The 21,784-nt window shown below is 38.6% G+C and overlaps 1 protein-coding gene across 1 annotated transcript in view; it reads right to left on the bottom strand.

Moving 5' to 3' along the window:
• Positions 1–5,693: 5,693 nt before the first annotated feature.
• LOC309709925 (transmembrane protein 230-like) overlaps positions 5,694–21,784 on the bottom strand; it is a 133,075-nt gene continuing 116,984 nt past the window's right edge. The window contains exon 5 of the transcript XR_014277632.1: positions 5,694–7,918. The gene's annotated coding sequence lies outside the window, so the exon portion shown is untranslated. The remainder of the gene's footprint in view (positions 7,919–21,784) is intronic.

Raw genomic sequence — 21,784 nt, forward strand, 5'->3', positions numbered from 1 at the left:
TTGGCTATAACGGGTCACATTTGAGCATACAGAGTAAGCAAATATGTACTTGTAATGTGCTCAGATAATTTCAATAAGTGCTTACAGAAAGAAAATTAATGTAGCCTCTAACTGCAATTGATTTACATCGGACAAACAGACCAAGCACTATGGCTCATGATACAATTACACCTTACCTGTTTGGACTATATTTTTATATTTCATTTTTACTTGCTGCCAGGAACGTTTGGGGCCTGTTGGGTTGCACCTGCGCTCACATCACATCACGAAATAAAATGTATGAAATACAAAATAAAATAAAATAAAATAACGCGTTAAATGGGTGGAAATCCCTAGATCAATGTTTAAATTAACACTCACGCATTGACTCTGTCGGCTTTGTTTTGCCATGCATGCTCCCTTTCTTTTGCAGCTGAGGCTGTGTTACTTTTTTTCCGCGCAATTTGCATGTTATCGGCATATGCTGCCATCAGAATTTCGGCCTCAAGCGCTGTAAAATACATTGACCGCGCCTTCTTTCCCTCCGTCTCCATGGTGACTCGCTTAATCTGTGCTCCACTAATCAGGGCTTTATGTATCCTCGTGCGCGCGCTTAACTTGGTGTTAAAGCAACTCCGCGTTGACTGAGCTAATTGTTATCAGCCTTTCTGAAACCGAATATTCCGAGTTGGACAGTTCGGGGTTACTCAACCATGAGTATCGTTTTTCACTCTGAGTTTTCTAAACCGGCTTCCTGAAATAGGGCCCTGGTAAAGACCTATAGTAAACGTTTGACCTCTGTTATTGCCAACAAAGGTTATGTTACAAAGTATTGAGTTGTATTTTTGTTATTGACCAAATACTTATGTTCCACCCTGATTTACGAATAAATTCTTTACAAATCCTACCATGTGGATTCATGGATTTTTTTTTTTCCACATTCTGTCTCTCACAGTTGAAGTGTACCTCTGGTGCAAATTACTGACCTCTGTCATCATTTTAGGTGGGGGAACTTGCACAATCGGTGGCTGACTAAATACTTTTTTGCCCCACTGTAAACACACTCGATTATCACTAAATCAAATTTAACACACGTTTGTAATGACGCTAATTCAGTTTACAATAGGGTTCATTCGCTCAGTCAGCAGGTGGCGGTATCCTCGTACACTGGGGAGTACACTGCCATTAAACGAACAGAAGAAGAAGAAAACCCTTGCACATGCGCGGTACGGATCAGGTAGGCCCGATTTGTACGGTCCGACTTTGCACATGCGCAGTAAGGATCGGGAGTCCCGATCTGTCACTATCTTTTTATTTTTTTGTTTTTGTCTACATTATATTAAATGTTTCATTATCGGAAACATTTTAAGAGATACTTGTTATTCTTAACATCTTAACAGATACCTGTAGCTATCGTAAAATGCTTTGACCGGAAGTAGACACCTTTCGCGTATGCGGGGTGCCGATCGGGTTTCCGGTACGGATCGGGTAGTGACAGGCTGCTCGAAATGCGGCCCTCAAATGCCTCCTTCATTTCCCTGAATTTTAAGGCTGTGGCGGTGTCACTACCCAAGAGTCTGTTTCTTAGACCATGCACTACTGAGATGCACTGCCTTCCACCAATGTTCATTAGGACATTCTGAATGACTTCAAAGATGCCCTTAAGTTCCTTTGGATAGTCTATGTTGAGGGCAAAAAGAAGGCCCATCAGCATGGAAATGGCACTTGAGACATCCCTCAGATTAGACAGGATTACTGCTGCCTCAAGGACAACCAACACATCGAAGATGTCTTCTTCTTTCACCATCACAATGCCAACTTTCATCCTTTTAGAAAACGTGTCTTCAATAACTGTCGGCTATAAAAGGGTTCAAAGACAAAAAATAAAATAAAATTACACAATTACAATTACACAATATCCCTTGTGCTTAAGAATTCATGTCTTTCCAAAGAAGAGCCATACTGATGCCTTGGATGATGGTGATTGGCTTTGGGTAACACTTATTAGTTGTTTTGGTTAATTATTAGTTTTTTCAGAATGAGATATGCACCCCCATGTTACAGATCAATTTCTTGCTTTAAACAAAGACCATGTTCATAAATAACTGAGCATGTCTTCAAACAAAATCCAAAGCACTTTACACATTCAGTCATTCACACACATGGGTGGATGACTGAATCATGGCTCAAGAGTTGACAGTTCGTCTTATAATCGGAAGGTTGTCGGTTCGAGCCCCGGCTCCGACAGTTTCAGTCATTGTGTCCTTGGGCAAGACACTTCACCCGTTGCCTACTGGTGGTGGTCAGAGGTGGCGGTGGCGCCAGTGTCTGGCAGCCTCGCCTCTGTCAGTGCGCCCCAGGGTGGCTGTGGCTACAATGTAGCTTGCCATCACCAGTGTGTGAATGTGTGTGTGAATTGGTGGATGACTGGATATGTAAAGCGCTTTGGGGTCCTTAGGGACTAGTAAAGCGCTATATAAATACAGGCCATTTACCATTTACAATGTGAGAAATCAAACGTAAAGCTGAAGTGAACAGTACAGCAGCGAAATGTCAAAGACCCTGGTGAAGACATGAATAAACACAAGACAGTAATAATATCAATGCTAGTTTGCCAGTTAGTTTCTCTGAAACCCAGACCATCTCCAGTGTCAAAGATCTTGTAATAATACATTTGGTGAGGAAGAAGTACACATGTTATCATGTGGCATCTATTGTTTTATAGATGCCACGTGTTTAATTTAAAATCCACTGTGGTGCTGTCATTATTAAATTTACTAAAAGAAACAATGCTAACCTTCACAGTCTTGAAAGTGTGTGAGGGATCTTCCTTTAGAAAATGAGGTCCTCTGTCCTCTTCCTTTGTGTAGGGCTCTGGTCAAAGTCAAAAAGAAAACAAAAACACTTTTTAAACAGTGTTTATGAAGCATGTAGACAGCTCCAAATTCACAGCTTTTTGATACATAATTCCATCAATATATGATTATCATTGGAGATTTTGAATCAGGCTTATCAGGACATTCAAGTAGAATATGATATCCAACCTACCACCAATACACACAGATTCTGTAAAAGTTACCACACTAAATGTCCAGTTGTGAAATATGATGACAGACTTTACTTATCAGCTTTCTTTCAATGAGTTCATCAGTTGAACTGGATAACCTAAAACTTAAACAAAGGATTAGATTTCGCAGTTGAACACTTACATCATCACCGAAGCATTTTATGAGCCTATAGCCCTCCTATGCCACTCTTGATTTTGTACAGCTCCACGAACCTCTCCATAATGGTCAAGCACAGCAAAAAGGAACCCTTTCAGGTCAACAGATGTAAGACGGGCAAATTCTGCTTCAACCTGAGCAATAGAAGAAGAGGGGTGGGGAGTACAGACAGAAAAGATTCTTTGAGACCCAAATTTAAGCAAACCGTCATCTGAGGTCCATTAGAGAAAACACAAACACACAAAAGCAAACAAACAAAAAGATGCACTTTACCTGCCGTTCAGCAAACAAGGAAGTTCAGAGAACAATAAGCTCTGTCTTGAAATCTTTTAAAGTAGAATGATTGTGAAAATTACTTATGTGATGTAAAACCTTAGTAAACGTGCGATTAAAAGAACACTATTTAGTTTATGCCACCTGCATGCAATCATCAATAGTGCAATATTATGTAGCCCTCATTTACTCAATACCATTAAATAAATGGGCTTTGGGTTCTTTTTCTAGTGTACTCTCGTACGATATTTTTAAGTTAACTTCTCTTTTGTTTCTGGGATCAATGAAGCTTATTCCTTAACAGTAGCACTACACGCAAAAATTAACACTAGTGTCTATAGTGCAGTAAATCATGTCATACACCATGTAAAGTAGAGCATTGCAACCCTCCTTTAATTTACCAAACAATGAAAACAAGAAAATAATAAAATGGCAGATTTCAGTATTCAGGCAAACCAACAAACACACACAGCAATTTACCCACTGTACACAGAATCTCCACACATACAGTGTAAACCACCAGTGATAAAACAATTATAGTCCCCAAACTAAACCTAAAGCCGGCAGAGATAAACCCTACGTTGCAGGCCTGTATTGATCCAGTATAAATCCAAAACGATCTCCCAACCGGAAGTTCTTCACTCAACGAGCAAAAAATAAATAAATAAACTCAGTACCTTGTGAAACGTGCAATCCCCACCAGCTTAATCCAGGCAACAAGTTGTCCTCAGCTCCTTCAGAAACACTCCGCTCTGAATGCAGTAGCACAAAGATGAGGAAGGTCCGTGATCTCCACGTGCTCCACAAGCTACCTGTTTTAGCTTCCCACGTTGCCAGAGGTACTCTGAGTGCCCGCGTCACTCAGAGTGACTATCTGGGGTGTGTCCGTCGTTATCCAGTTCGGTAACGATCCTCTGCAGCTTGTTACGTTCCACAACTATAGCGAAACGGCAGCCTACAGTAGTCCTTATTAGCGAACGGCTGGGTTAGCCTCACTTTAACTTAATGCGTGCACAGCCGCAAGAAACAAAGCACACAGTCCAGCAGACTCACGCTGAAACTTTACGTGTTATGTCACTAGCTTACCGACACTGTGACTTATCTCTCCGAAAAGTCAAAACACACTTACTCTTAGTACATAAAAACAAGCTAACTTCTCCGGATGCTCCGTGTAACTCACACACCACCGCCCTCTCTTCTTGCGCTCTCGTCTCTTTTTCCCTTTTCCTTCTCCACCCTGTGTTACCTTCACAGACCTTATCCCCGTAGGAAATTACAGTTCTCACAAACAATTCACAAGAAAAGAAAGATAACTTGTTTTAAACAATGCAAACATGTTTTTAATCATTTTACATGAACTTTTACCTTTTTAAATATACAAGAAAATTTAAATAAATGAACTCTTTGATATTTATATTCTCAGATTTCACTTATCTTTTACTATTTATGCATCTTTTTAACCCGGGTTACAATTACTTCTTAAGAAGTACCCTGACACTACAATCTTTATATCATTTGTTCTACAGAGCTATTAAGTTACAATATAATCTGTGGTGTTTCCAGTCAGTGGCATGTCCAGCGGGGTGGCCTGGGGGGGGCACAGGCCACCCCCCCCCAACCAGACTGGCCACCCCAGGTGCCACCCCAAAGGCAAAACAATAAAATTCAATCAAATATCAAATGTACAATTATGTTTTAACGGTGAAGCTCAGATATCCGAGTGTAAGTGAATGTAGCATCGGCTTCTGCGCTATGTGCATCACGTTAGCAAAGGTAGGAGAGCCAAGCACGAAAGACGGCACTGCAGGAAACAATTTTTCGGTGAAAGAAAATGAGGACAGAATAAATGTCCCGGTAAGTAATATTAAGTTTGTTGAGTTTAGTAAACTTCGGTGAAATTAGAATACCAAGGAAAAAATAACACTTAAAGAATTATTGCAGCCGTGGAATATATCAGACAGTATGCTACTGAGGGGAGCTAACATAAGAGTTATGAGTTATAAGATATAATCTAAGTCGTAACATTGCTGTATGGAGCTGCAGATTTGGTTGCAGGTTAACATAGCTGGACTGGCCATCGGGCATACTGGGCATATGCCCGGTGACTTATTTTTTATTTTTTTTGTAATGGCATGAACAATGAAAGGTGGTGGATTGGCCAGATGCAGGTCGAGGTGTAAAAATAACTCAGTTTTTTGGTGGTGGCTATGACGGAGCTTCCACAGAGGCCAGCAGGTGGATGAGGGAAGGGGAGGCAGGAGGAGAGACCCGAGGCAGCCGCCAGTCCGAGTGTCAGGTGAACTGAACTTCAGGTAAGAAGTTATGACCTGCAGTCTATCTGGGTCAGATATAAACCAAGTTTAGGTGGAGTTTATTTTTGTTGTGCTGACTTTTTACCCTCAGTTGCAATAACTCGTACTGCGTTCTAGCCAGCTTGACGGAGTTTCTATACAGCTGGGTGGGTGCTATGATGTTACTGATAGTGAACTTTATTTTATTCATAAGGTTAGTTAGTAGAGTTGCCAACGGCTCCTTAAAAAAATGGAATGGTCCCTCATTCAGAGAAAATATTACACGTTTCGTATTGAGCTGAGAAGAGACGCAGTTTGTCCCGTACTTTCGCTATAATGAAAAAAAGACACAAAGCTGGAGTTATTCTATCGTTACGCTGCACAGCTGCCTCTTCTTCTCTCATTCTCTCCTGTTGCTACTTCAATCATGAAACTGATCAATGATCAGCTGATCGGCTTTTCTCTCTTGTTTGTTTATCGCCCACTTTGCGCCAGAAAGAGGAAACCAGCAGATATCGCGCTAAACAACAGCTGCACGTTTAAGCTTGATCAGCTGTTGTTAGAATTTATTTAATATTAATTTCTAGTATCAGCTGATGTTTGCTGGAGCCACAGCTGTAAAGCTGCTGGTCATGATGTCGGTTTGGATATGTGGTGAGAGGGAAACATGAAGATGAAACCAGGAGATGTCCTTACTGAATCATCAGAGCTGTGATGGAGAAACAAGTTTACCTTTTAGGTGACATGGATAAGTTGAAGGGAAGTTATGAACTGTTTCTGAGAGACAAATAACACCAGGATCCTTTTCTAAGTAGCTGACAGCTGATAGCTGTGCAGGGGCGGGTCTAGCAAAGTTTTGCCAGGGGGGCAGGTAGGGCATTAACAGGGAGAGGGGGGCACAAAGAAATACTTTTTTTTATTCTCAATTCAAATATTTAGCTTTTATTAAATAATTATCTGAATCTTGCGAACAAAGTTTTTATCTGACGTAAAATGTATAGAAATCATACATATACCAACAAGACAGTGTACATCACTGTCACAACAGGGTTTGTTTTCAGTCAAAGGCTTTATGGCTTTAATACCTGGTGGGCCGGTCTGTAGTCAAAATGCCCGATTTTCTGTCCCAGTCCAGCCCTGCAGGTTAATACTGGCAGTGTCATCATGCCAGCTGACTGTATTTCATCATCAGCCAGTGTTGTTCTTTATACATCAATATTACCAAAGTTTACCATAAGGCAGCATAGAAAGTATTTATGCTGCCTTTATTCAAATGTTAGTCTTTTCATTTGTTTCCCCACTTTTTTCCTGTTTCAAAATCAAACACCAGTTTGTGAGAAGAGTATCTTCTTTTTTTTAACAGGCACATAAAGTTTTACATTGGAATTGGCTAATTTGTCAATTGTTTGTTACAAATGTTCGTATTTTAATATTCAAAAATGTTTTTGCCCAAAACATATGTGCACTACATGTCAGTAAAAATACTATGCAAATATTGATGTCCTTGACTGCTGAATAAACACTGACTGATTGTATCTCTTGTACTTTATCAACACAGTATCTAAAAACTTTGCACCGTAGTGGTTAAAATCTCATTCTAATAAGAGTTAAAAGTGCATTCGGTTGTTAGGTTTATAGGGTTATTGAATTATGGTTAACGGTTGGTAGAATTTTTTAAAATATTATCTGCCAATTATCTGCCAATACGCGTTTCGTATTGAGCTGAGAAGAGATGCAGTTTGTCCCGTACTATAATGAAAAAAAGACACAAAGCTGGATTTATTCTGTCGTTACGCTGCACAGCTGCCTCTTCTTCTCTCATTCTCTCTCCCTCCCTCTCCTGTTGCTACTTCAATCATGAAACTGAAAAATTTTCTAGACACGCCACTGTTTCCAGTATGACAAAATGCACAAATTGTGACTTACCATTTGACTCCACTGACAAAAATAAATCCCCAGCATCAAGTTTGGCTTCACAGACCTAAAACAAGTAAAATAAAAATATATATTTTATAATTATTTTGTTTTGGCCATTTATTCATGTTTGCTAAATTTCTGACATATGAACAATGTTAGTTTTGTTACAATACAGGGAATTCAGTTTAATTAAAAGGTAAATTATGAAAAAAAACAAAACAAACAAACAAACTTCTGCAGTATACCATGCCAAAAATCAGTGTCTCTTATGCCAATTATTTTATCACTACAGCTCTTTTAGTATGGAAACTCACACAATCTAGTCATACTGATCACAAGAGTTCAAAAATAAGTTAAAATAGTGAGCTGTTGTTAAGCATAAAGCATTTCAGGGTAACAAATAACTGCACAATATAATTAAAGCAAAAAATAAACACACTGGAGGACTATCTGATAAAAACTAATATAATGCTGGTTTGTAGACCATATTTTTTCTCAATCCTCAGTGCACTCTTGCAGCTTAGCATGCAGCAGTAAATAACAACTTAAGTGATTACATAGGGGTAAACAGATGACAAGCATCGGAGTCCTGCCAAAAAGTTCTTTTTGAACCCAGCCAGTTATTGGAAATATTGCCAAAATGAACTTCCACCAAAATACAACAGCCTCTGAACTTGAAAGAAATTTACAAGTACAGAGACAATATGAAATAAGCTTTATTAATTAGCTGAGTTAGCTTGCTAATATCGCAACAGTGGTTGAGTGCACAACCTTAAACCTAGCAGCACAATACTTGTGATTTGGTCAGTGCCACATTAAACCCATAAAAAAGACCATATGTCAGTTTATTAGGTCAAATTTGGTCATGACACACAAGCTGGACCTTGTCAGCAAAAGTTACATTAGCTAAAGCAAACATTTCGGTAAAAGAGAAAACCCACGTCATGCCATAAATTCAAAACATGTTCCAACTTTTGTAGCTCTCTTTCCTTATAGTTATAACCAATGTTACTCACCTTGAAAGCATATTCCAAAGAAGACAATTAAAAAACGTCCAAGTAAAGTGAGCATGTTGTTAACCGCCAATTCCCCATGATGCACTTCGATAGCAGTCACGTGGGACAGTTTTGAATCCTGCTGTGCTCAACTTCCCCACATTGTCAAGTTCACATAAGTTGCTGATTTAGCTGGACATGAGTTTTCAAGTTAGCTTTTTTTGGTGTAATTGGGACATTTTTAACTTGTAATTTTATGTTTTAACAACAACTTCAGTCATCTATCGTCAAACTGATCTAGAATAATATGTTGAAATAACAAACATCTAGAATTACATTTTACAGTGTACTTGGTTTTAAAGCCTCTAAAGCTGACCTTAATCTTACAGGGAATGTGATGATTTTATGGATAATTAAAGTCAGTCATATATCCACAAACACAACAAGCTGAAAGTCAGTGATGCTGCTCGGTTTGCAGTCCTGAATATCACGGCACAAGCAGGATTCACTGCACTGTTAATGTTAGCTATGTTATATTGCTGCCTCTGTTCGGTGGTGTCGAGCCAAACGGACTTTAACATGTGTTTGAACGAGCTGACGGTTAACTCGTTAAGCTGAAAGAAAGATGCTTTAATCACATGAGTCACACATGTGCTCACTGTACCATCTGGGAACTCTTCTTGTTTCGTAATATCACAAACACAAAATCGTCCTCCTCTTGTGCTGTTTTGTAGCAGTGTATACACCTGAGACTGCCACCTGTCTGTCTGTCCTGCACTCTCTCTCTGTTTCTTTCTCTCTGATTGTGTATGTGGTAGGACTCGACTTAAGCGGTCAAAGAAGTGCAGGAGACTGATGCTGTCCAGTGTAGCAAGTGATTTATTCACCATTCTGTGGCCCAAGAATATTTACAAAGAAACAAATAAGAAACTCAACTCTATAATAAACTCAATTCAAATAAACATAACTGAACTTAAATCAACGGAAATTAAGGTCAAACTGCACACAGCTACACTGACCTGAACCCTTCTTCTGAAACACCTGAGTTCGTCTGCTTAAATAGTCCCCTTAATCAAACACTTTCTCCTCTGGACTATTCCATTCAGTAGGTAGGTGAGATGAACATGATTATATTCATCCTCTACTACTCCTCTTGACTGGCAACATAAACTCTGGTGTAATCAATACATATCACAACATTAAATCTATTTCTTTATAAACCCTTTAAAATCAACTTTATTAAATTATAAGAATTCTTCCCCTCCTGCCCTTGGTCTCTTCCTGTGACCTCAGATGAACCCAGAAGGTATAAAGCAGGAAGTAGAACTACATTTCCTCCTTTTGCTTCTGGAAGACAGGTAGGTAAAGGTAAGTTCAAACAATACAAATTAACAGTTGAAATAAATAACATGTTAACTTAACAAACTTGCATGAATTGATTTAAACCAAGATGTTATATTATATAATCTGTAAAAGTGCAGAACATAAACAAACCCGGGATAGTAGATGTTTGCCTATTGCAGATTACATGTGAAATATGGTTAAATCAAAACAAGAATGTTAACTAAGAATGTAGACAAATGGTCTTCTCACCCACTTTGTCACAGTGTAATAAAAGTATGAACATGTATTTATAAGTTACACTTGTGTTTGAATCCTGCAGCTTATCACACATTTGATTTCCATGTGTGACAACTGCAAGTGTCCAGAGTGAGGACAGACTGAGGGACCCACTGCTGCACATCATCTGTGAGGCTTTGCACCCCTGATGATCCACCAGGACAAACTCAGCAGTGTGTGAGGAAGAGGAGGAGGAAGAGCCAGCAGCAGCTGACAGATGGAGAGAATAGACAGACTGTTCCCTGTTTGTGAAGGACTGCTAGGAAAGTTTAACATAACTAATTGTCTGTCCTGAATCAGTCTTATTAGGTAATGTTCAAATAATTTGATCATTCCAGTGTTTTCAGTGTGGGAGAAAGTACTCAGGGCCTTCAAGTTACACACTATGAAAGGCAGCAACAAGTTTAACATTCAGAAACCTAAAGTACGTATCAGCAGCAGAATGGAGCTAAAAATAAATGTTTGTTTCAGTTCTATGAAGCTTTGAGTATTTTGGATTAGTAGCACTGCTGTGTTTGTTGCATCATATTGCTGTAATTGTTTATATGCTTTATATATTCTGAGGTAAGTTGATCTATAGTGTTTCCAGCTATCATGGTTGCTAGGCAACCCGGGCAGCGCGACAGAGGCTAGACTGTCCCATTTCACAAGCCTCGCACTTCCGGCCTTAGCGGTCTTTGAGTACGCGGCCCTTGAGGACCATTGAGGCTGCGTACTTTCAGGCTGCAGACCCTGAATTGGGATACAGCCCAACATCGAGTGTGGCAGAGAGTATGAGCGTGCAGCGTTTAAAGCATGGAAGTATTGACCTTACTTTGAGTTTGATTCCATAAAAAGTGACAAAAACATTAGTGTCCGCTGTTCACTGCGTGTGAAGAAAACTTCTTTTTACAGCGAAAAAAACCCCTAAACTTCCGAGCAAGCACCGACAGTACACTGCCACGGCAATGTGAAACTCCCAGATCCTTGCACTGACCTACGACACACCTGCACCAGGGCAAACCTCCGCCTGCCCCACTCCTGCTATACAGGTGAAAATAGAGCAACAGGACTGCTGAGTCTTTGATTGTATTTATTTTCTGCTGTGTTTTACGTGCATTTTATTTGAAAGACTGAGTGTAAACACAAAAAATGTTTTATTTTATGTGCATATATTTAATATGCAGAAAATAGTTTAAATGTTAAACAAATTTCTTCCAGTCAGAGAATGTTGCATATAATTTAATGTTTGCTTGATGCATAAAGTTAAAGGATTAAAACTGATAAAACTAGTTTCAAAAAGAGACTTTTTCATTTGATTACATTTTATATGATGGATTATGCAGAAAAAATAGAATTGGGCTGAAAGATCTATTACCTATTCAGGTTGTAAATCATTTTTTTAAAAAGTAACCACAGTAAGTAACTAATTACTTTTGAAAATAAGTAATCAGTAAAGTAACCGGATTACTTTTTGGGGGAAGTAATCAGTAAGTCAAGTAACTTGACCAACACTGGTGATGAGTAGTGACAAGCAAGGATGGGTGTCATCCACTATGCTAGTGGCACAGCTAAACCTAGTCTTATCATGATGATGTCAGCATGCTCAATTACTCACCATGACAATTTGAATCCACTAACACAGGTATAACACAGGTATAGTGTATAATATTTACCATCTTGGTTCAGTTTGTTAGCATATACACAAAATTAGAGCCGATGGAAATTTCATTAGTTCTTTATTTACCCTTAAAGACATTTATATTAGCCAATTAGTGAAACAACTACATTCACTTTTTATATACAATTTGTGGTTAACATAGCAACATTACATTTAACTTTAAATATTGCTATGCCACAGTACCTTAAGAACAAGTTGAGCCTCACAGAAGCAATCCTCTGAGATCATAAAACATCAAATATTCATTTTACCTTGACATGGACATGAAAATTGGACTTACTGAAAATAGCTAATTGATTTTTGGTTTTAGTCTGCCACATTACCTTCTTTCCACACAGGATCTTGCGCTCACAGTACTAAGATGGCAAACTGAAACACTCCACTCCCCCACCCCCTCAATCACTCACCCCCACTCCCCTCCCTCCAGAATTCCTAGGTAACGACCTAATATACATATGAATGACTAGCCAATTTAGCTTCCACTTCCAGCATTTGACTGCTCTGCGGCTTTTAAAGGTAGAACGGTAGAAGCCTGGAAATCCCTGGAATCAAATTGCAGAATATCGAACAACCAGTCAGGCATGAAGCGCTGTCTCAAAATCTTTCTGAGACAAAGCCATAACTCAGTGTCAATGACAGTACAACTTACAATAAAATATTTAATGCAATGTAATGTTAAGTAGCATCCTGTGAGGGATGGAAGATGATGATGATGATGATGATGGTTTTGTGCATCAGAATATTCCCAGTGCAGGGTAGAAGTAAAGGATAAAAGGAGAGAAACATAAACACGGCACATTTCCAAGGATGGCTCAGTGTATGAGAAACAGCTCTAATCTCAGATGTCAGTGTTAGATGCTGTCAAGGCAGGAAAACAGGCACAGGGAGATGTGTGGATGAGCATAGGCTCTTCTATTTGATGCTTGATATAGCACTGTCTACTTGCTGAAAGCTTCTGGCAGTTGATTTGGATACTATCTGATTTACGCCATAATATACCTAGGGAACTGGATTTGTTTGTGACATAAAGGAGTATGTTGAAGCATGATCATCATAACAGGGGTTTGACTTACTGCATATGGACAAAATAAAACAAAACTTGTGAAAATGAGAAAATTAGTAATCACAAGATAACAGTGAATGCAGTTACCACTCACTTTGGAGAGAATTTCACCCATCCGTGTTTAGAACAGTTTCAGAAAACAACATTCAAGCACAACGACATGTGCATGCATATTAAGATTTGTGTGTCTTGTTAGGTGCAGGTCAGTGTTCAATGTTTCCTCTGAGATTGTGAAATCCCCCCATAGGTGGGTAACACGCGTAACACACAATTCGACTCTGTGACTACTTCTGCTGCTGGCTTAACGTCAAAAACAATGCTCCTCCCATTCCATGTTGAACATCTTATACTGAAAGGCATGACTGATTAACTACACAGCATTTCCAGCTTCAAACTATCAAAAGAGACTTGCATACATGTAGGAGTTTTTCATGTGTTGCCTGTTACAATCCACACCATAGTCAGCAAGGTTTTAATGATAAACATTTAAATTGCAATACTAACTACTTTTGTAACCTTGAAGATTGCTAACCATTTCTTCCCTATTTCCTTCTTAAGTTTTTTTGCATTCACCATGCTGGTGTGACCCTTGGTGACATTTGAAATTAATTGCTTATTTTTCCATTCAAAAGGCCAGGCTGTGAAAATACAGCGACAAGCTGGGAGGACAGCTGCAGCTGCTTTGAACTGTGCCGGCTGAGGCTCTGACGCTGGGTATGGTTACTGCCAGGACTTTGGCTGCATTTGTGGTTGATTCGACTGCATCCGAACACAGGATTTGAGCCCGGAGTGGTTTTATCAGATATGACAGATGTGTTACAGACTCACCACAGGAGTACGGGATTACTGTTGCTTCTGTTCAACATTCACTCAGTCAGAACAACCACGCCAGGCCACTATGCACACACACAACTGCTGCATCTAGCTAGCATTACACCTGTTATGAGCTAATGTGTCACAGCCAGAAGCTAAGCAAAGCCATGGCTCCAGTCACCCTTGCTGTGACAGCATCATCCCATGGCCACAGTGATAATCACAGACAATCAGCCTTTCTCAATCAGCCTTGAAAACAGTAGGTTACAAACCTAGGTTAACTACCTCCTCTTGTTATTTCTAACTCTAACAAAACAAGTAATTACAGACTGACTGACTTTTCTCATTTTCCCCCTTTTTAATTTAAAGTTATTCATTCACAAACACATCCTTACCTCACCACATGACGTAGTGGAGATGGCAAATATTTTATCAGTTGTTGCAACTCATTAGAGCCGCAGTTATCTGTTTACTCAAAGTATTGAAAATCCTTAAGTTATTATTTCGGCTTTGGAGGGCTGGAAAAGACTAGGAGCGATGAGCTGATCAGATACCATGGTATGTCAATTTTGGCAACTTGCAATGATGGCATGCAAAGTAGCCACTGGTGATACAAATTGGCTTAGTTCCCAGTTAAAAAACAAACAAAACAAAAACAGAAAAACACTGAAGCTATGTTACTGAGGTCACTACCACTGGGAGTGCAGGACTGGTGACAGTGTGATAATTGAAAGGAGTAACTGATATGTCTTAGGGTTCGGTTGTGCCTACATTCGGATTTGCATGTAGCGCCAAAGTAAGTTTGCCCACAAATATGCAACACTGACCAGTTGCAAACACTCTTTAAACTATTTGCATTTTAGCAGAGGTGGCAAATAAACAGACTTTCTTTACTCAGACAACATTTAGGCGGAGAACCCTGACATCTATGTAGTGGCTCAGCATAGAGAAAAGAATCCCAATTCACAAGCTCAGCCATACTGAGGTGGACTTGCAGGTCTTTAATATAAGAATCAGTAGGTTATCTTTGTGTAATTAAATTTTAAAATAATGACATCACATGTAAGCTTTAAATCTGCATTTTATCAAGTGTCACTGAGCAGCCATTACATTTAAATCTAGCCTTTCTTCTTCCTCTCCTGTCCTGTCTGGTCTCCCACATCTTTCTCCATCTCTGAGTGAAGCTCTCACTCTTGTCTCTACCTGTGAAATACAGCAGCTGGACTTTTAGCTATTGAATTTGAATTTCAAGTTACCTGCCACTACACAAAATGTCACTGTCTACTTGCTTGCTCCTTTTCTGTAGCGCTAGCTAGATTCTAAATTACTGCAAACACAACGTACAGACACCAGCACTCCTTCCAGCTGGCGAGTATAAACGCTATAAATGAACAAAGAGTAACAAGTCTGCTTTTAAAAATGTAAGAAGCAGAAAGTACAGGAGTAAAAGCAAAAAGTTGTCAGAAAATTAAATACAGTTATCTAAAAATTCTACTTGAGTACAGTAATGAAGTATTTGTATTTTGTTACTTCCCACCTCCTCATTTAAGGTAGCAGTTAAAAATATAGGAAGCTATCATTGAATCAGTGTTGTGATTTCCACATTTTAGCTTTCTGCTCTGCAATAGCAGAGCTTTACAGTCTAAAGGCAGCTCTAGAATTTTCTTAAGTCCACTGATTATTATTACTAGTTCAAAAAGCAGCTAATGAAACATGGGATGTATATCTTGTAAAACTACTGATTGAGTCAACACACCACAGTTTGTCTTTTTTGTTTGTTTGTTGGTTTTTTGTTTTAAAAAATGCTTAAAGTTGAAGCATAACTTTAGAAAATGCATCACTATCTCTCCTGCACTTTGGCTCTGTGTGAGAGAGCAGGATGTTACAGCTTCTCAAAAAGTAATGAAGCTTGAGTGCATTGTCCTGTCGTGCTTTTGATAAATCAGTGCTTTTAAACCTTCATTTGGAATAAGTTTGCTCCCTTGTTTATTTCCCCCAAGCATCATCATCAACAACAACAATCACATGTTGACAGAATATACAACTACTTTTGTTTAATGTATGCACCTAATCCCCATACAAAGATTTATCATTCATACTTCCTCTTCTCTCGTGCTCCCTGTTGCACTACCTTTTTAAATCAAAGCCATAACCATAATCAAGCAGTGAATAGTATATTAAAGTTATACAAGTTAGTGTGTCATTAAAAGCTGGTGTCGAGTATTGTACATTTAGGTAATGTCAGTACAAAAGGAGAAAACCTTTACAGCAAAACACACTCATTATATGATTGTTTATCAGTCTTGATAATAATTTGCGAAACACAATGAGCCACAGCTCAACAACAACAACCTGAAGTAGTATAAGCCTCCTAATTTGGATTCCTTGAGATTTATACATCTATTTAGGTAATGAGAAAACCCTGTTTTTGATTATGTATTCGTTTTTTCAGTGGGAAATGGCCTGTTCCATAACTTGATACAAGAAATTCAGTTACATACGGCGCTATCAAAAATGCCTCTTTCATAATTTTGTTTTTTGCATCTTTTTCACACTTACATATTTTAGATTATCAATCAACTTTAATATAAAAGACAAAGGACAAAGATAACCCAAGTAAAAAATGCAGTTTTTAAATGATGGTTTCATTTATTAATGAAAAAAAAAATAATTCAAACATACCTTGGCAGCAGGAACTGCAGTTGTGATAACTGGCAATGAGTCTTTTACATCACTGTGGAGGAATTTTTGTCCACTCGTCTTTGCAGAATTGTTTTACGTCAGCGATATTGGAGGGTTGCTAATCATGAATGACCTGTTTAAGGATATGGTGAAACATCTCACCTGGATTTAATGGATTAAATCCAGACTTTGGGTAGACTGCTTCAAGCCCTTTCCTTTTCTTTTTTCTTTTTTTAAAAAATTTGAGCCATGCTGAGGTGGACTTGCAGATATGTGTTGGATCATTGTCCTGCTACATAGTGAGCCCAAGCTTTAGGACATGAAATGATAGCCAGACATTCTCCTTTGTTTTTTGTGTTTTTCTTTTCAGAGAGCAGATTTCCAGTTTTTTCTTCAGATCTTGAAGTACCAAAGTAGCCCTAGACCACCATATTTGTATCATCAGTCCACAGAATATTTTCCCAAAAATCTCAGGGATCATTAAGAGGTTTTTGGTCAAATGTGAGACAAGCATTTATGTTCTTTTTGGTCAGCAGTTGTTGCATTAGAACTCTCTCAGTGTCATTTTTGCTTTATTATTTTTGAATCATAAACACTGAACTAAAACCCCTTTCCAGACTGGCATACGACTTCATTTCACATCTGATCTTTAGTTTCTTTTGATCATGGCATCGTGTATTGAATTTTAAGATCCTTTAGTCTGCTTCGTATTGTCAGACAAGTCCTTTTTAAATGATTTCTTCTTTCACCAGGTCTGGTAGCAATCAGGCCTGGATGTGACTCGTGAAATTGTACTCAGCTTTTAAAAAAAATTGAAATCACATTTAATTTGTGATTTAACAGGGGAGGCAATTACTTTTTTTTCAAAAAGGACCAGTGAGGTTTGGACAGCTGTTTTCCCTTAATAAATTATCATTTAAAAACTGCATTTTGTAGTTACTTGAGATATCGTTGTGTAATATTATTTTTTTATGATCTGAAACATATAAGTGTGATAAATATTCAGCAAGAAATGTGTATAAGAAAAAGACCTTACAATACTAATGAGAGAGAGAATCCTGATTACCTGAATATCCCTTATGAACAGCCAGTATCATGGGCGACCGTGGTTCAGGGGGTTGGGTAGCTCATCTGTAACGGTTCGATCCCCCAGCTCTCTCTCTCTGTCCTGGTTGTTGTGTCCTTGGGCAAGACACTTTACCCTACTGGTGTTGGCCAGAGGGGCCGATGGCGCGATATGGCAGCCTCGCTTCTGTCAGTCTGCCCCAGGGCAGCTGTGGCTACAACTGTGGTTTGCCTCCACCAGTGTGTGAATGTGAGAGTGAATGAATAGTGGAATTGTAAAGCACTTTGGGTGCCTGGAAAAGCGCTATATAAATGCAATCCATTATTATTATCTACTGCGATCGCATTAGGATGTGAGGGAGTAAAATACAGAAATGAGGTGCACAGAGAGGTAAACAGAAGGTAGGGAAAAACAGAAAAAGTGTACATAGTGTCACATAATAGTAACATGCAATAGTGGCATAAAAAAGGATCACTAGTTCAAATAATCCTTTTAGTGTCTTTTTAGTGTATTTGTTTTTGTTTGCATGAATATCCTAGCTTTTTACATTCGGAGTTTTACATGTCTATACAGTACATACACCTACACGCATACAATGAAAATCAGAATTCTCCCTGGAAAATAAATGCTGACTTTTGTGGGCCACAAAATGCATTTTGAACTGGTTTCTGGCTGTCATCTCTGATTGGCCAGGAAACAGACAGCAGCCTCCAGGAGTGCTTTGTTCTTTTGGATTTTGTTGCTGTATAAACATTAGGCTTACTAACCTGCACTTCAGAGGGTCATGCCAGCGTTAGAAACAAAACAAAGGCAAGAGCCTTTTGGCATTCAGAAATCATATTTGTACAAAGCCCACAAATTATAAATATAGGCAGAATGATAGAGGCACACAACAACATTTGTGATGACACACAGGCAAATACTTCGTCAAAACAAAGCACAAGCCCATGCACTTACTGTGTTTTTGTTTTTCCTTTTTTCCTTAAAACTAACAAGGGACAGAGAAACTCCCGGGAGTCTGAAGGAGATGGTGGGCACGGCTTAACACAGTGGATTTCTTGGCTGAGGATGACTGCTTTCTGCCAAAATAGCAGTGTATTTCAAGCTAAGCGACACAGCAGGAAGCATTTCATGTTTTGATCTCTCTTTTTTTGTAACCGGCTTGAAAAGCTGAAGCTGACATGTGTCATAAATAAATCGCTCATTTTAGGATGAATTACATTGGAGCATAATTTTACCCTTGAAGAAAAGATTGCATCACTCTTTAGGAAAGTTTGAGAGACTTTCCTGTAATGTGTGACTACCTCTCTAGGTCCAGCACCAATATAATTCAGTGATTACAGCTGTTCTTATTAACAGCATTTTTGGATGTGGGGAAAACACTGGAACAGACTGGAAACTGATTTAGATTTAGATTTGTGTTTGGTTCATTTAAAAATAGTAATTGTGTAGATTTACCTGCCAGGTTAGATAAAAGCAATAAACAAGATGGGAGTCTTTGCTTTGATATTAGAAAAGTTCAAAGACACTAAAAATCCATGCAAAGCTTGTTGACCAGAGTGTTGTGTACCCTGCTTTAACTTCTGAGTGCAAGACAGGGAAAAAAAATTACACATTTTCATTTAAAAAAAAAAAAACAACTTTGTTATAAAGAGCTCTGCCATGAACTCTGCCATGAATAGTCCTTCTGATTTCTGAATTGTGTATTTTGAGAGTGGCCTAAGGTTTCTTTTGACTGGTCCTTTACAAGTCAGAGTGCTTCTAGCACCCTGTTGTGCAGTAGTAATAATAAAAGCTATTGACCCATAATGAACTGCTTTTGCTTATTATAGAGGTGCTAAATTGAAAAACAACCTTCCCCGTGGATAACTAATGTTGTCCTAGGCCACGTCAGAAAAGCCTGCACAAAATAGCTGAACTTGTCATATTCCAGGTGCGCATGTAATAAAGGAGGCATGGCATGTTTGGAGAGCCACTCTACACTGAGAATGTGAAGGAAAAAAAAGTAAAAAGAAAACTTTGCTGACATTGGCCTTTGCGAAAATCCCCAATGCTAATGGTAGAGGGGTTAATGCAAATGCTAACCCCTCCACCCCTTCCAAAACCCACCTATCATGACCCAGCTCGTTTCTCCCATACTTCCAATTACAAATGCACAAATGAAGCAGAAAGCAGTCTCCAGTTCCACTGCCTGTTACCCATGCTGCCTCCCTTCCGTCTCTCTAATTCGACATCTTGCCCTCAGGAGAAGCCTAACAGATGGGAAAAAAAAACCTCTGCTAAAACTCATGAGAACTAAAGTCACAGTGTAATGCCCGGAGGGTCTCTGTCTCTCTACAAGCACTTCTCCTTCATTTGGTATGGACCCACGTCACAACACAACTGCTGTGTGGGTTCCAAGAACAGTTGTACTCTAAAGACAGTCATTAAGACTAACATAGGGGACATTTCTCCTCAAGCTACTTCTCTGCCATCTCAACACTTTACAACTGGATTATTAAACACCAGATTGCTTACAAATAAGAGCTTTTTTATATATAAATTGTGGGAGCCAAAATTAGGTTCCCATTTATTTTGTGTGGGAGGTTTGATACTGAGAAGTTGAATCTCTGAAAAAGGAACATGATTTTATGAATATCTTAGTCTGTTTGCCCTGCTTTTTCCTTTAATGACAGCTGCATTTAAGCTGCAAGGAATCCCAAGTTTTGTGGGAAATCAGATAAACCATCTTATACCAGCATGATCTAACAATGTTTCAAAGAGTTTCTTGTGATGTGAAGATATTAAAAAGGACTGGTTTTTATATAGTGCATTTCTTTTCGTACTGTGCAAAGTGCTTTTTAGATGACAGATAGCATTCATCTGTTCACACATATATTTGTACAGCATTGCATTGGTACATTGTATACCTTTGTATACTTCTTTTTTTTAACCTATCATACGTATGTTCATACGCCATCGAATGAATGAGGCAATTTGGGGTTCAGAATCTTGGCTACGTATACTTCAACATGCAAACTGGAGGTGCCACTGACGTTCCTCCTCTACCACCTGCAACACAATTGCATTTTAATTAGCTCTTTATTGAATGAAAGATACTGCAGATAGAAATGTTTTGGGACACAAACAATACTAACATACAATTAAAGAAAAACTATAAAAAGAAAAAAATGCAAATTAAACAGTTCAAATCACTGAAACAATTTAACACAATTTTAAAAAAAATCTGTTATACATCTTATTTTAGGTTTCTATGACCGAAATACCCAATCAGCCTAAATGTGGTCAGATGTTTACATACACTCATCATGGTTGTGAATGTCATGGTAATTCAAAATATGTTTGTACTGTACTCACCTTACTTGGAGCATAAACATACAATTAAGTGCTGTAACTGTACAAAGCAGGGGGGGAATAAACAGCCTAAATCACTTGAACAATTTTAACAAATGCACACACAAACTCTAGTTAGCATTTTACTTTAGGCTTTTTATGATTTAAATAACAAACCAACCTAAACATAAAGATGTGGTCAGAAGTTTACGTACTCTCGTCATGGGTGTGTGTCATGGTCCTGCGTCTGTCACCCAGCGTTTTTGTGTTTGGTATTTTGATTATGTGCTTTTTTTAAATAGAGGTTAAGATTCTTTTCCTTGTTTTGGTTATTTTAGTTGTGATCGCTCTATTTATATTTGTATTCTTAGATCGTATTAGTTTTGTCATCAGGTTTGTAAACTTCAACTGTAGATGAACACTTCATTTATTACTCAGACAAACACTTTGGTGTTCTTTGAGTTATGAATCCATCTGTAAGATGAATTCTACTCCACAAAATAAAACTGAGGGTGAGCAATGTCACATAGCATGTCAAAAAAAATAAATAAAAATGGAGTGCCTCTTCATGGTCAGGGAGGAATTGATGTGTCCCGTTCCAATGGCCAAATACCCCAAGGCTTGAATATTTCTCCTCTATGTTTCACTGTGAGTTTAATACACTGCTGTATTAGAGGCTTTATCCTGCCACCCATTGTGAAACGCTGCCTTTGTCCTTGTTTATTATCCTGGAAACTGGGCTACTATTTGTCCTCCGTGGAAACTACACCTTCTACACACTTTTGCTAATTTGAGTCGAGCTTTCTTTAGTAAACATTTTTAGTAAATCTATTTGCTTTTTTGTTGTTGTTGTTTTGTTTTTGTTTGT

Source organism: Aulonocara stuartgranti (genome assembly GCF_965226115.1).
Source record: "Aulonocara stuartgranti genome assembly, chromosome: 7".
Taxonomy (NCBI): Eukaryota; Metazoa; Chordata; class Actinopteri; order Cichliformes; family Cichlidae; genus Aulonocara; species Aulonocara stuartgranti.